The sequence below is a fragment of the Perognathus longimembris genome, chromosome 16, assembly GCF_023159225.1.
Source record: "Perognathus longimembris pacificus isolate PPM17 chromosome 16, ASM2315922v1, whole genome shotgun sequence".
NCBI lineage: Eukaryota > Metazoa > Chordata > Mammalia > Rodentia > Heteromyidae > Perognathus > Perognathus longimembris.
In genome coordinates, this window is record NC_063176.1 from 23777107 (window position 1) to 23790928 (window position 13822).

Genomic DNA, 13822 nt, shown 5'->3' on the forward strand with positions numbered 1-13822 from the left:
GTCATGAAATCTTGTTCCAGAAAAATGCACACAAGCATATTAAAAGAATAAATATCCTATGCTTTCAAGGATTTCAGGGATTCTTTGATTTAAAAAAATAAAAGTAAAGAAAGAAGAATGATTCCTGTAGAAAACGATTAAGTCACACTTTGAGTACCAGGACAAGTTTGTTCAAACACTTTGGAGGACTATGGAATAAATACACTGTGGAAAAAAATGATTCGTGCATTTTATACAGAATATAACTTAAGGCAAAGTGCATACAAATGATTCCTACACCATACATATTCCTTCTAAAGTGGCCAGCTTCTGTCACTGTAATGTCCTGATAATCCTTACATGACTGATCATCTCTAACTAACTGGATACTGCAGAGGATTGCTGCTGTGGATGAGCACTTTCGCAACTCCCTGATCTCTAATACCCCTTCCAAATGCAATACTCTTAAGATTCGAGAACGTGAGCTCAGCAGACACAGGCATTTTTGGCAAGTTGGCCAACACATTTAACCTAAATGACTCCTAGTAGTCTAAACTGATAAAAGGAATGGCCATCTGCAGTTCTCCTAAAGAAAATTAAGTAGTGATAACAACAATGATAAATTATACAACTCCATTTATTGGGTATTTACTTTGAGACCGCTCTAAGCATCTGTATATTTTCATTCTGTGTCTTTTCTCCCCAGAACTATGAAGAACTATGAAATAAATATCCTTATTATCCCTTAGTCACAATTAAAAGAAGCTAAGATCCAGAAAACTTATCCAGGAGCAAATGTACGGTAAAAAGTAGTATGGCAGCCATGAGTACAAACTCTCAAGGTGAACAATGACGTTAACTCTCCTACCACCACTTGCTACCTTGTGATGCAGCTGCAACCTACTGATGACCCTTACAAAAAATGAAGTTAATATTTCTCTGAAAAACACAAATGAGTTTGTTGTAAACTAGTGGGTAGAAAAAGGAGAGATTATGTGAGACCCTCAAAGGAAAAGAACTTTTACTCAAAAGGAAAGAGAGAAAGCCTATCATACGTTTAGATGTTTTTTTTTTGTTGTTGTTGTTGTTTTTGCCAGTCCTAGGGCTTGAACTCAGGACCTGAGCACTGTCCCTGGCTTCTTTTTGCTCAAGGCTAGCACTCTGCCAACTTGAGCCACAGTGCCACTTCTGACCTTTTCTACATATGTGGTGCTGAAGAATCGAACCTAGGGCTCTTGTATACAAGGCAAGCACTCTTGCCACTAGGCCATATTCCCAGCCCCCTTTTAGATGTTAACACCACTCAATTTAGCAAATTTACCTAGGCCCCAATCTGTCAAGCAACATGCTGGGAACTAGAAAGATAAGGAAAATGACAAACACTGCCCTCAAAGGAGCTCACAATCTACTCACTGAAATAAGCAGTGACTGAGGCCATTAGGTGGAAAGTACCATGCGGGCACTAAGAAGAGGCTAACTTTGACAAGAAGGCCTTCACTCAAAAACATGTACTATTTAAGCTGAGTATGAAAGGAGTTTTGTATATAAAAAAACAAAGGACTATAAAAGAGTTCTGAAGGCCAAAGGTAGTCTTCTAGGGCAAGGGACCAGCACTATAATATGAGAACAAGGTAGATCTGGTAGACCATGCAGTAGCTCATTATATGTGGGGAAGATTCATGGCTGCAGGTGACTAAGCTTAAGTGCATATGCACTGACACAAAGCTGTACATGTGTGGACAGCAATCACCCTGTGCTTATCTTTTCATTTGCTTATTGGCTATTTATATATCTCCTTTAGAGACATGTGGGTTCTGATGTTTTTCTCATGTTTAAAATTAAGTTGCTTTTTATTATTGAGCTGCAAAAGTTCCCTATATACCAGTTGTGAATATATACATATGTAGTTTGTAATATTTCTCCTTCATATTGCTCACAGTATCCTTTGAAGCAAAGATGTTTAAATCTTAATGAAATCAACTTGTCTTCCTTTCTTTTTATGTCTATGCTTTTGAGTCATATTTATCTAGCTAGTTGTGTCTATCCACAATTCATATTTTTGTATTACTGTAGTATTTCATAGTGTAGTGTAGTCTAGCTACACTAGGAATTTTTTTAATCAATTCACCTGCAAAAAAAAAAAGGGTCTTATTACCTTTTAAATGATCAAGCTAGGAGCCAGTGGCTCATGCCTGTAAGCCTAGATACTCAGGAGTCTGAAATCTGAGGATCACAGTCCAAAGACAGCCAGGGAACAAAAATCGGTGTGTGAGACTCTTATCTCCAATTAACTACCAGAAATCTAGGAGTGGCACTATGAATCAAAGTGTTACAATACTAGCCTTGAGCTGAAGAGCTCAGGAATAGCACCTTGGCCCAGAGTTCAAGACCCACGACTGACTCTCCCCAAAAATTGGGACTGGGAATGTGGCTTAGTGGTAGAGTGGTTGCCTAGCACGCACAAAGCTCTGGGTTCAATTTATCAGCACCACATAAACAGAAAAAGCCAGAAGTGGTGCTGTGGCTTAAGAGGTAGAGTGCTAGCCTTCAGCAAAAAGAAGCCAGGGACAATGCTCAGGCCCTGAATTCAAGCCCCAGGACTGACCAAAAAATACATAATTATTATAATTATTATCAAATAGGTTTATAGGTTGAGCATCTCTAATTTGAAAATCCCAAGTCCAAATGCTCCAAAAGGTGAACGTTTTTGATTTCCAACATGATGCTTTAGAAGTCTCAGATTTGGGGGGCTGGGAATATGGCCTAGTGGCAAGAGTGCTTGCCTCATATACATGAAGTCCTGGGTTCTATTCCTCAGCACCACATATATAGAAAAGTCCAGAAGTGGCACTGTGGCTCAAGTGGCAGAGTGCTAGCCTTGAGCAAAAAGAAACCAGGGACAGTGCTCAGGCCCTGAGTCCAAGCCTCAGAACTGGCAAAAAAAAAAAAAAAAAAAACAAAGAAACTCAGATTTTGGAGCATTTCTGATTTTTAGATTAAAGAAGCTCATTTGGTAAACTTTATGCGAATATCCCAAAATCTGAAAAAACAAACACTTCAGATTTTAGACACTTCAGTGTACCACACACCTGAGCTAAGTAATACTTCGCTGGTACTACAAAAATCTATGTTCAGCTATATGTGCAAATGTGAGTTTTGTATGCACTATGCTGACAACTACTAATTATCAATTCGATAGCTAAAAACAGGAGTTGGCAGATCCCCAAAAGCATCATTTAATCCCTTTTTACATGTTATGCTACATTTACATATGTATGTGTATTTTTTTTTTTTTTGCCAGTCCTGGGGCTTGAACTCAGGGCCTAAGCACTGTCCCTGGCCTCTTTTTGCTCAAGGCTAGCACTCTCACCACTTGAGCCACAGTGCCCCTTTTGGCTTTTTCTATATATGTGGTGCTGAGGAATCAAACCCAGGGCTTCATGTGTACAAGGCAAGCACTCTTAACAGTAGGCTATATTCCCAACCCCTGTTTATATTTTTTAAATCATATGTTCTATCAATCAATGATCACTACATTTTGAGTTACTACAATGGATTAATAAGAAAAGTTACACATGTCTCAAATGGTATGGGTTTATCTATATCAGATAAAAGAGGAGAATCAACTAATTTTTTGTCAGTACAAGAAAAGTAGAAATGGGGGATGGGAATATGGCCTAGTGGTAAAGTGCTCAGCTCATATACATGAAGCCCTGGATTCAATTCCTTAGCACCACATATATAGAAAAAGCCAGAAGTTGTGCTGTAGCTCAAGTAGTAGAGTGCTAGCCTTGAGCAAAAAGAAGCCAGGGACAGTACTCAGGCCCTGAGTTCAAGCCCCAGGACTGGCAAAAAAAAAAAAAAAACAAAGAAAAGCAGAAATGATAACAAGCTCTTTTATTCTAGCATTTTAGTATTCTAGTAAGAACATTGGCAAAAAAAAAGAAAAAAAGAAGAGGCACCGAAACAATATAACCTAAAATACTGCAATGAATATAATTCTTTCAATAAAACACCAATGGCACATAACAGATTCTACTGAATATTAGTTTTTAGCCCTAGGTCCTCCAACCAACTTCCTTTATTTACATTTTAGTTTATTTTCTCTTCTTTATAATTCCTTCATTCATGACAGAGTTCAGTGTAGCACAATGAGAATATGCAACAGAAAAGTTAATCATTATATGAAAATAATAAGGAAAAGGGAAGTAGCAGTGATGCATGACCAAGGGACTGTCACCTCTTACCCATCTGTTGATTATGTCTCATGATTTAAACAATATTTCTTGCTAGCCACTATTTCAAATAAAACACTCAGTTGCTCTAAAATAAATCTGCAAATTGGAGATCCTATACTATCCACATCTTATTGTTCAACTGAACTCCTACATATTCAGTTGTCCTGCTCTAATATGTTCGCTAAAACCAACATACTGATTTTGACACAAGATTTTACTACTTATATACTTTAGCTTACACTTTAGTTTTTATCAGTTGCCAGACTAACAATATTCTTGCCTCAAAACAGCTCACTATGACATAAGCAAAGTATACTTCTTAGTGAGTGACATCTATGAATAGACCATGTCTACAACATTAAAAAGAATTGAATAGAACATCAAAGAATTGAATAGAACATTAAAATTCCTGAATCTATATTAAGTAGTTCAAAGCTCCAAATTTATATTTTCAACTCAACAGGAAACACGTCAGTTAATTTATATCTTGTTATCATTTGGTGTAAGTGCAGATTTATGTTGACATTTTTCTTCCTTTTTAGATAACAAACTTATTCAGGATGCTGAGATCTGAGGATCACGGTTTGAAGTTGGCCTATGCAGAAAAGTCCATGACAGTCTTATCTCCAAAATATTACTCAGAAAATGACGGAAGTGGTGCTGTGGCTCAAGTGGTAGAATGCTAGCCTTGAGCATGAAGAGGTCCAGAGTTCAAGCCCCAGGACTGGCAGAAAAAGAAAGAAAGAAAATAAATAGTGCTAGGAGCTTGTAGCTCAGTGGTAGAGTATTTGACTGGCATATGTATGGCTCTGGGACTGATCCTCAGCACTATAAAAAAGGAAGTTGGGAAAGGATGGGTAAGCTTTGATTTATCAGTACCATATTGTTTACAAGTTTCCAAAGTTGTTTTTACTTCCATGTTATGACAACTTAATGTCAAAGTACCCAAGTATATAAAGGCACTTACAGAATGTATTTTAAAATGGTGTTCCTTATAATTTTAATCATAGCTACTAATTTTAACTCTCCCAATTCAAGATTTTTTGCTCCAATTATAAATGAATAAAAATTTAGCAATGTTTTTCAAGAAAAGCAAAAGTAAAGTTTTAAAGTAAGATAGAAGTATTTTCTTAACAATATTTTATCCTGTTATTGACTTAACTTGATTTAATAGCATACTCAAGAGGAACCTGTCCTGTGATATAAGAAAACAAATGGGAAAAGTAAAACTATATTGGCTCCTAGGGAATCAATGCTTCATAATAAATTAACTGATGCTATTAGTTTGAAATTAGTAAAAATTCACAAACTGTATCATGTATACTTAAATTTTTCATGACAGTGAATGAAGATTACAGAAAAACAATTCAACCTTTACAAATGCATGTTAAAATATGTTAAAACATTTTAATATAAACAACTCATTTGTTTATTAAGAGGCATGATTTTTATTATTCGGTAATTAGAATTAAGTTGTACATCATTGAAAAACTATTCTTTGAGACAGTTCATATTAATTTTTACATAAGTTTTTAATTCCATTTTTTGTCTTTCTGATCAGAAAGGAGAAAATAAAGAAAAAAGCCTCAAGAAAATGGAAAAGGAAAACTTCAAAAAGTTATTAAAAGGAAACAAAAAGAAAACCTAAACACAAGTATCAAAAACTAAACTAAATCATAACAATTATTTTTAATGTCAACTCTTACAGAGTACTGGAAATAAAGAGCTATCTTATATCCATATATGGAATGCTCAAAAGAAAAAAATGTAAAGCTAGCTCAAATGCTTTAGTATTATTACTACTGTTTTTTTGGGGGGAGGAGGGACAGTCCAGGACCTTGGACTCAGGGCCTGAGCACTGTCGCTGGCTTCTTTTTACTCAAGGCTAGCATTCTACCACTTGAGCCATAGCGCCACTTCTATATATGTGGTGCTGGGGAATCAAACCGAGGGCTTCATGTATACGAGGCAAGCACGCTTGCCACTAGGCCACATTCCCAGCTCCTTATTACTACTCTTGAATTAAAACTCTTCTAGTCTTCCCTGACTAGAAAATGTAGCCTGGCTGGCTATTTGGTAGCAAAGAATAATAGGAAATAAAGGAAGCTTCTCAACATTTAGTTTACATGTATTCATTTAATCTCTCTGATCAACTTGTCTTTCCTCAAGATATGGCACACCTGCTATCTAGAGACCCTATGTTTTAATCATCCTAGTCAGTCACCTGATATATACTATACACGTCTATTCCATGAAGACAGAAAACTGTTGTCTGTCTTGTTGATGAATATATATGTGCCTATATATGTGCCTGACCTACAGTAGGCACTCAACAAATAAATGACTCAGTAAATGAGTCATGAAACCTTAAACACACAAACAAACATCCAATTGTACTGAAGAAAAATATGTGAATGGATATATACAAATGTTCTGCATACAATTTGAAAAAGTTCAGAAAATCTTGGAGTCCACTGTAGCCACAAAAGACTTTTCTATTAAAATAAAAACAAGTCGATACTCATGTTATGTCCAACTTATTCAGGAATATAGTGCCAAAAACATATATGATTCAATTATCTCCTATGCCAAAATAGTTCTTGTCCATGATAAACTCTGCATACTGAATACATTCTGTTCTCAAAGTGTTTGAGTATGTTCTTCCTCAAGGCTAATTCTACCACCCAGAAAAGAGAAACAAATATCCCAATTCTAGAATACCTCAAGTACTCTTCTTCCTCAGTGCCTTTGTACTTATTGCTCACTTTCCCTCAAAACATTTTTTCCCTAGCTAGCTAAGGACCATTTGTTCCCCTTATCTTTTGGCTTCCATTTCAGCATCAATATAGAAAGGACTTTCCTGACCAAACCTGTCTAAAACAGTCACCCTACCTCGATTCTGACACCTAACAAAACTCTCTTAAATAAATATGATCCATATTCCCAAATAGAAAGCAAAGCTTTCCAGGACAAGGACTTTGGGGTTTATTAAGAAGTTGCCGGCTTCCAGTGGGCATCCATATCAGCTTTGGGGTGTGCTTTCTAATAGGGGGAGTATTAAAACAGGTGTGCACCCTTTCAGGATCACTATAAAAGATTTTTACTAGTTTTAGTGTACTACTAAACTAAATTAGTACATCATGGGATGGAAAAGAAGGAATGTAAAGAGGGAAGAAAAGCAAAAACAGGCGAGAAAGAAAGTTTGTTTGGAACACAACAGAAGAATGTGGTTTTTATTTTTTAAGCAAAACCCATTATTTTCTGCATTTGTGCATGAAGTACTTACTCAAAAAAAAAAATATCAAGTCCAGGTGTTCACAGCCTGCTGCCTATTTTCTCTGATGCTGAACAATTTTCCTTTGTGGGAGACACAGCCTAACTAGAGTTGCAACTTTCTGAAGCAACAGATTCCAAGCAATATTTGATGTTTCATTAGAATACCTTACCTGAAATGTTTTGAACTGAGTTAACTCCTCTTTAGATTTTCTTTTGAAAAGAGCTATGAGCCCATAAATACCTAATGCTCTAAGATGAAATGAAGATAAAATGTTAAGACTTGTGGTTTCATTCTTTAAAATTTTTTAAATCTTTACTTGTGTTTAAATGTACACTTGAAAAGAATTTCTTTGAAATTAAAGATTAGCCCTGGAAAAGTATTGATTACAAATACAGCAGTCTTGCACTAAAGGACTTTTTTTTTTTTTTTTTTTTTGCCAGTCCTGGGCCTTGGACTCAGGGCCTGAGCACTGTCCCTGGCTTCTTGCTCAAGGCTAGCACTCTGCCACTTGAGCCACAGAGCCACTTCTGGCCATTTTCTGTATATGTGGTGCTGGGGAATCGAACCCAGGGCCTCATGTATATGAGGCAAGCACTCTTGCCACTAGGCCATATCCCCAGTCCCTAAAGGCCATTTTTCTAAAGGCTATTTTTGTAGTGTGGAAAATTCTACCAAGTTGCTTATTTTTATAGAAAAAGCCCCTATTTTTAAAAATGCCCTGAATACTTGCAAAACTGTGTGGTGTAAATGAACTGAACAATTCATGGGGGGAGGGGAAGGGAAAGGGGGAGGGGGGAGGGGGAACGAGGGACGAGGTAACAAACAGTACAAGAAATATATCCAATGCCTAAGGTATGAAACTGTAACCTCCCTGTAATTCAGTGTGATAATAATAAAAAAAAAAATGCCCTGAAACTAAGTAGACTTCATAGCACAAAGCACCCTTAAAGGATCTAGAGGACACTACCAATGCAAACCTAGTTTTAACCTCAATCTTTTTGTACTTTCATAATCCCAAAGACTTCAGTCAGAATTGATTTGAATATCAGTATCTAAAACCCACTAGCTGGGTGTTCATGGCTCATGCTACTAGCTATTAGCTACTCAGGAGACTGAGAAAAGAGATGCTTATCTCGAATCAACTAGCAAAAAGCAGGAAATGGAAGTGTGGCTCAAGTGGTAGAGTGCTAGCCTTGATGAAAGATCTACGCAAGAGCTCAAGGCCCTAAGTCCAAGTTCCAGTACCAGTAATAAATAAATAAGGAAATAAAAACCATAAAACAGCCAGGTACTGTATTGCTACTCAGGCAGCTGAGCTCTGAGGACAGTGATTCGAAGCCAGCCCAGGCAGGAAAGCCTAACTAAACACCAGACACCTGGAAGTGATGCTGTGGCTCAAAGTGGTAGAACACTAGCCTTAAGTAGAAAAGCTCAGAGAGAGTACCTAGGCCCTGAGTACAAGACCCACAACCGACAAAAAAGAAAACAAACTATAAAACTATATGAAGACCCACAACCGACAAAAAAGAAAACAAACTATAAAACTATATGAAGACCCACAACCGACAAAAAAGAAAACAAACTATAAAACTATATGAGGTTCCACTTAACTGGATTCAGACATAAAAGTAGCTACTTGCTACTTCAAGACATGTATAAGCTCTTATGAGAGATATTTAATTTATTATGGTAGTAAATAATACAGTCACTTAAATGTATGCACAAATACATTCCAAGTTTTCCTTTAATTTAAATAACTATCCATGCCCTCTTAATAATAAATGCTTCTTATCACCAGCTCTAATATACCATTATTTTATTACTCTGATCATTTTCTGCAACTGACCTCTTTGATCTCCTGTTATCTACAATGTTATCGTGATTGTTAAGTATGTGAGGCAGTCAACATTCACAAAGTGAGAGACAAAAAAAAAGGAGAAAGAAAAAGGAAGACAGAGGAGAGAAGAAAGACAGTATAGGAGAAAGGGAGGGAGGAGATAAAAAGAAAACACTTCACAAATATAAAGGTACTATGTATGCCTCTGTGAAATGGGATAGTCAATACTGACAGAAAATTAGAAAGAACTTTCATCTTATAATGAAGCATAAGTCAAGAGAATCAATCAAGAATGCTAATAGCCTTATTTACACTCTGAAATGTTCTGGAAGACCAGGCTGAACTTACTCTGTAAGGAAAAAACAAAGCATGTTCTGAGTCTCACAACTAACATAAAAACAGATTTTTTGGTATATTATAAAATACTAAGTCATCCTTTGAATAGTACTTCAAAGTCTGACAAATTTATGCTTCAATATGTATACAATTTAATTTTCTTATGTAACACCAATAAAATAGAACTAGCTGAGCATTTCTATAATGACAAGATTCTTGATTCTGACTTTCATACTGTTAAGTTCTAGCAAGTACAATTATTACTTCAGTTGCATTATCCACAAAGATAATTTGATTGGAAGGAATATATAAAACAAGACATTTTTCCTTTGATTTATGATTTATATTAAATGACTTTTAGGATTTCTAATTGACCTTCAATTTACAGATTTTGTTTATGCATATTTACTCACTTAACTAATTCATTTGACAATTATTGAATTCTTTTGTACTCTTTCAGGACTTAGGCATACAGCAATTTCAGAAATAAAAAAAAATTCTTACTTTTTATGTTCTTATTCTTTTAGGTATCTTAGTTCCTGCTCAGTTGTAGTAAGACCTTAACTGTTATTTCTTTTTTTCTGTGCCATTGAACTCAGGGCCTAAGCATTGAGCTTTTTTGCTCAAGACTAGCACTCTACCACTTGAACCATAGCTCCACTCTGGCTTTTTGGTAGCTTATTGAGATAAGAGTCTCCTAGACTCTCTTACCTGGACTGTCTTTGAATCACAATACTCAGATCTCAATTGTGAGCCACCAGTGGTCCAGCCCACCAAAACTTTTGCAACACCAGGCACTGGCTCACATTCATAATCCTAGCTACTCAGAAGGCTGAGATCTGAGTATCACAGTTCAAAGCTAGCCCCAACAGGACAGTCTGTGAGACTCTTGCCTCCAATACACTAACTACTAAAAAAAAAAAAAAAAAAAAAAAAAGCTGGAAGTGGGACTGTGACTCAAGTGATAAGAGTGCCAGCCTTGAGCACAAAAGCACAGGGATAGCACTCAGGCCCCGAATTCAAGTCCTAGCAATAAAAAAGAAAACAAAAAAAAGTTTAGATGGGCACATGGCTACCATCCTCAGATACTACACTCAGTACCAAGGAAGTGACTAAAGTCTGGACTGGGCATAGGGACAAAGTTGCAAGAACACAACAGTGGTTCAGCTGCTTGAACCATTTGAAGCTCCACCAAAGTAAAGCTTTGTATCTTTTACTCAGATTGTGAGTCAGACCTGACAGACAAAAAATTTCAAGAATATAGACCAGAAGAGTATTGGACATGGCAAGTAACAAAAAGGAAGAAACCATGCATGATCCTTACGCAACTCTGAAAATCAAAGCAACTCTGAGCTGCCTACTAGTTCAACTTGGGAGAAAATTAACTTTTTATCATGGGTCACTGGTATTTAGTTCCTTTAAACACAGCTGAATTAATACTGATCACCCACTCTTTTATATTGTCTTGAAATAAAAATGATGACCCTTAATTTACCTGGGTTTTGTTTTGGGTTTTTTTTTAAGTTTTTATTAACAAACTGATGTGTAGAGAGGTTAGTTTCATATGTTAGGCACTGGATACATTTCTTGTACTGTTTGTTACCTCGTCCCTCTGTTTTGGGGTGGTTTTTTTTTTTGGCAATATTCTCTAGCTTTGGTATCAGGATACTACTCAATGCTTTATGGCCATGTTACTTCATCTGAACCAGAAGTAGACTGTGACAAATTTTCTCTAATCAAGGTAATACTAATTACTATCACTTTAGTTATGAGGGAAATGGGGAACAGGGAAACAAAGGCTCAGAAAGCAAAGTGGTGAGCTTATGAAAAGAGGATTTAAACCATGTCAGTATGAATCTGAAATCCACTTTATTAATTTTCCACTACAATACCTAAGTAGTATTCAAAAAGATTCCCCTTAAACAGATTAACTTTTTCTTTCACCTAGATAAAATACTTGCCCCTCAAAGATCCACGCACTCTGATTTAGAGCCTATGTCTTAAATCACTACAGTAGGTTGAACACATGAATAAAGTACACGGTTTCTTACACTCTATGCAGACCTATGCAGATTCTTAGCTACTGAATATATTGAAAATAAAATAAAGTAGATTTAATTCAGCTTAGAAGAGTCTTTGGTTCCCAAGTATTCTTTGTTTGCCCAAAACCAACCAGGCCAATACAAAAGGCACTAGTACTTTAAAATGTATCTTGTCTTCAAACACCAAGTGCTATAGGTCTCCTTACATAACTTCTATAGATGAGGAAATCTGAGATACAGCATTAAAGAAGCTTGTTTCAAATCTCCATCCCTTAAGTAGCAGAACAGGTATTCAAACTCAAGTCTCTGCAGCTCTAGGATAATCCCTTAAAATTTCTACTTGGTTATTTGTTTACTTTTTAGGTGATAACATTGCCAACACTAAGAACTAAGACAACTGCCAAGGGCCTTGAGTCCAAGGAAATTTCAACACCAGATTCTAGCAGATCTCAAGCCAAGTAAATTGAAGCCACCTTTGATGACAATGTAGCAAGTAGGAATTTCCTAATCCCTGAATCTGCTTTGCTCCCTTCTAAGGAGTTTCTCCACCATTACACATACTCGGTGAGAATTTTCTCTTTATTTCTCATGCTCTACAATGGACATAGTTCAGTTAGCTTGAACTGTAAAGTGTCAGCAACAATGTAAAGTCCCTATTAAGAGAAAATGAGAGGGGCTGCGAATATGGCCTAGTGGCAAGAGTGCTTGCCTCATATTATACATTAAGCCCTCAGTTCGATTCCCCAGCACCACATATACAGAAAATGGCCAGAAGTAGTGCTATGGCTCAGGTGGCAGACTGCTAGCCTTGAGCAAAAAGAAGCCAGGGACAGTGCTCAGGCCCTGAGTCCAAGGCCCAGGACTGGAAAAAAAAAATTATATGGGCTGGGAAAATGGCCTAGCGGCAAGAAGTGCTTAACTCTTATACCTAAAGCCCTGGATTTGATTCCCCAACACCACATAGACAGAAAACGGCCAGATGTGGCGCTGTGGCTCAAGTGGCAGAGTGCTAGCCTTGAGCAAGAAGCCAGGGACAGTGCTCAGGCCCTGAGTTCAAGCCCAGGACTGGAGAGAGAGAGAGAGAGAGAGAGAGAGAGAGAGAGAGAGAGAGAGAGAGAGAGAGAGAGAGAGAGAGAGAGAGAGAGAGAAAATGAGGGAAAAAAAGAAGAGCAATTGCTCTTGGTAGAGGTATAAAGAGCCTGGACCTGTAGGCACCCTCCCCACTGGTTCAAATGCTGAACCTATTCTGCCTGATTTACCTGTGAGACCTAGGAGACATCTCTAAGCCCTCTGAGCTTCCATGCTTTCATCCACCACATGAGGATGATTACCTTTCGTATGCTAAGGACTACATGGCAGAAAATACAAGGAGTATTTGGAACAGTACTGGACACCAAGAGGCACTGTTTAAATTTAGCAATCAATATTACCATTATTCTCACAGGAAAAAATTACATATTAATATATAGGTACTTGAGAGATTCTTTACTTTTTTTTTCCTTGTGACATTACTGGAATTTAAATTCTAGGCTTCCTGCTGTTACTTGGCTTTTTTTTAACTCTACCTCTTGAGCCACATCCCTACTTCTGGCTTTTTGCTAGTTACTGAAATTAAGAATTTCTCTGATTTGGCTGCTTGGGCTGGCCTCAAACTATAATCCTCAGATATGAGCCTCTTGAGTAGCCAGGATCAGGATTATGAGCACAGCCATTAGAGATAAGTGAGAGATCCATTAGTAAAAGAGAACATATTTGTAATTACCTTTAATGTTCCTAATGCCCATATAACACAGTCCCATAACTCTGACATAGCTTTATTAGTGTATAGGATGTCACTGGAAACTGACATCCAACATTTCCTGTAAGTATACAATTTTGAAAACAATCATCTATAACTTACTAAAATGAAGCAAATTAATATTCCATTGGATAGTATCAAATATCAGCATTATGCAATATTCTGAAAGAGATATAAAGGATCTTAACCCTCCTACTTAGTGTGAAACATTAGACAACAAAAAACATGTATCTTACAACAGATAAATACAGCAAAAGTACAAGTAAAAGTCAGTGGATAGCATGTAATTCTGGAAGAATACAATTTCCAATACCA

At 36.8% G+C, this 13822-nt stretch overlaps 1 protein-coding gene across 2 annotated transcripts in view; it reads right to left on the bottom strand.

The window, feature by feature from the left end:
• Mrpl1 (mitochondrial ribosomal protein L1) overlaps nt 1-13822 on the bottom strand; it is a 57945-nt gene that overhangs the window by 6968 nt on the left and 37155 nt on the right. The gene's annotated exons all lie outside the window — the stretch shown is intronic.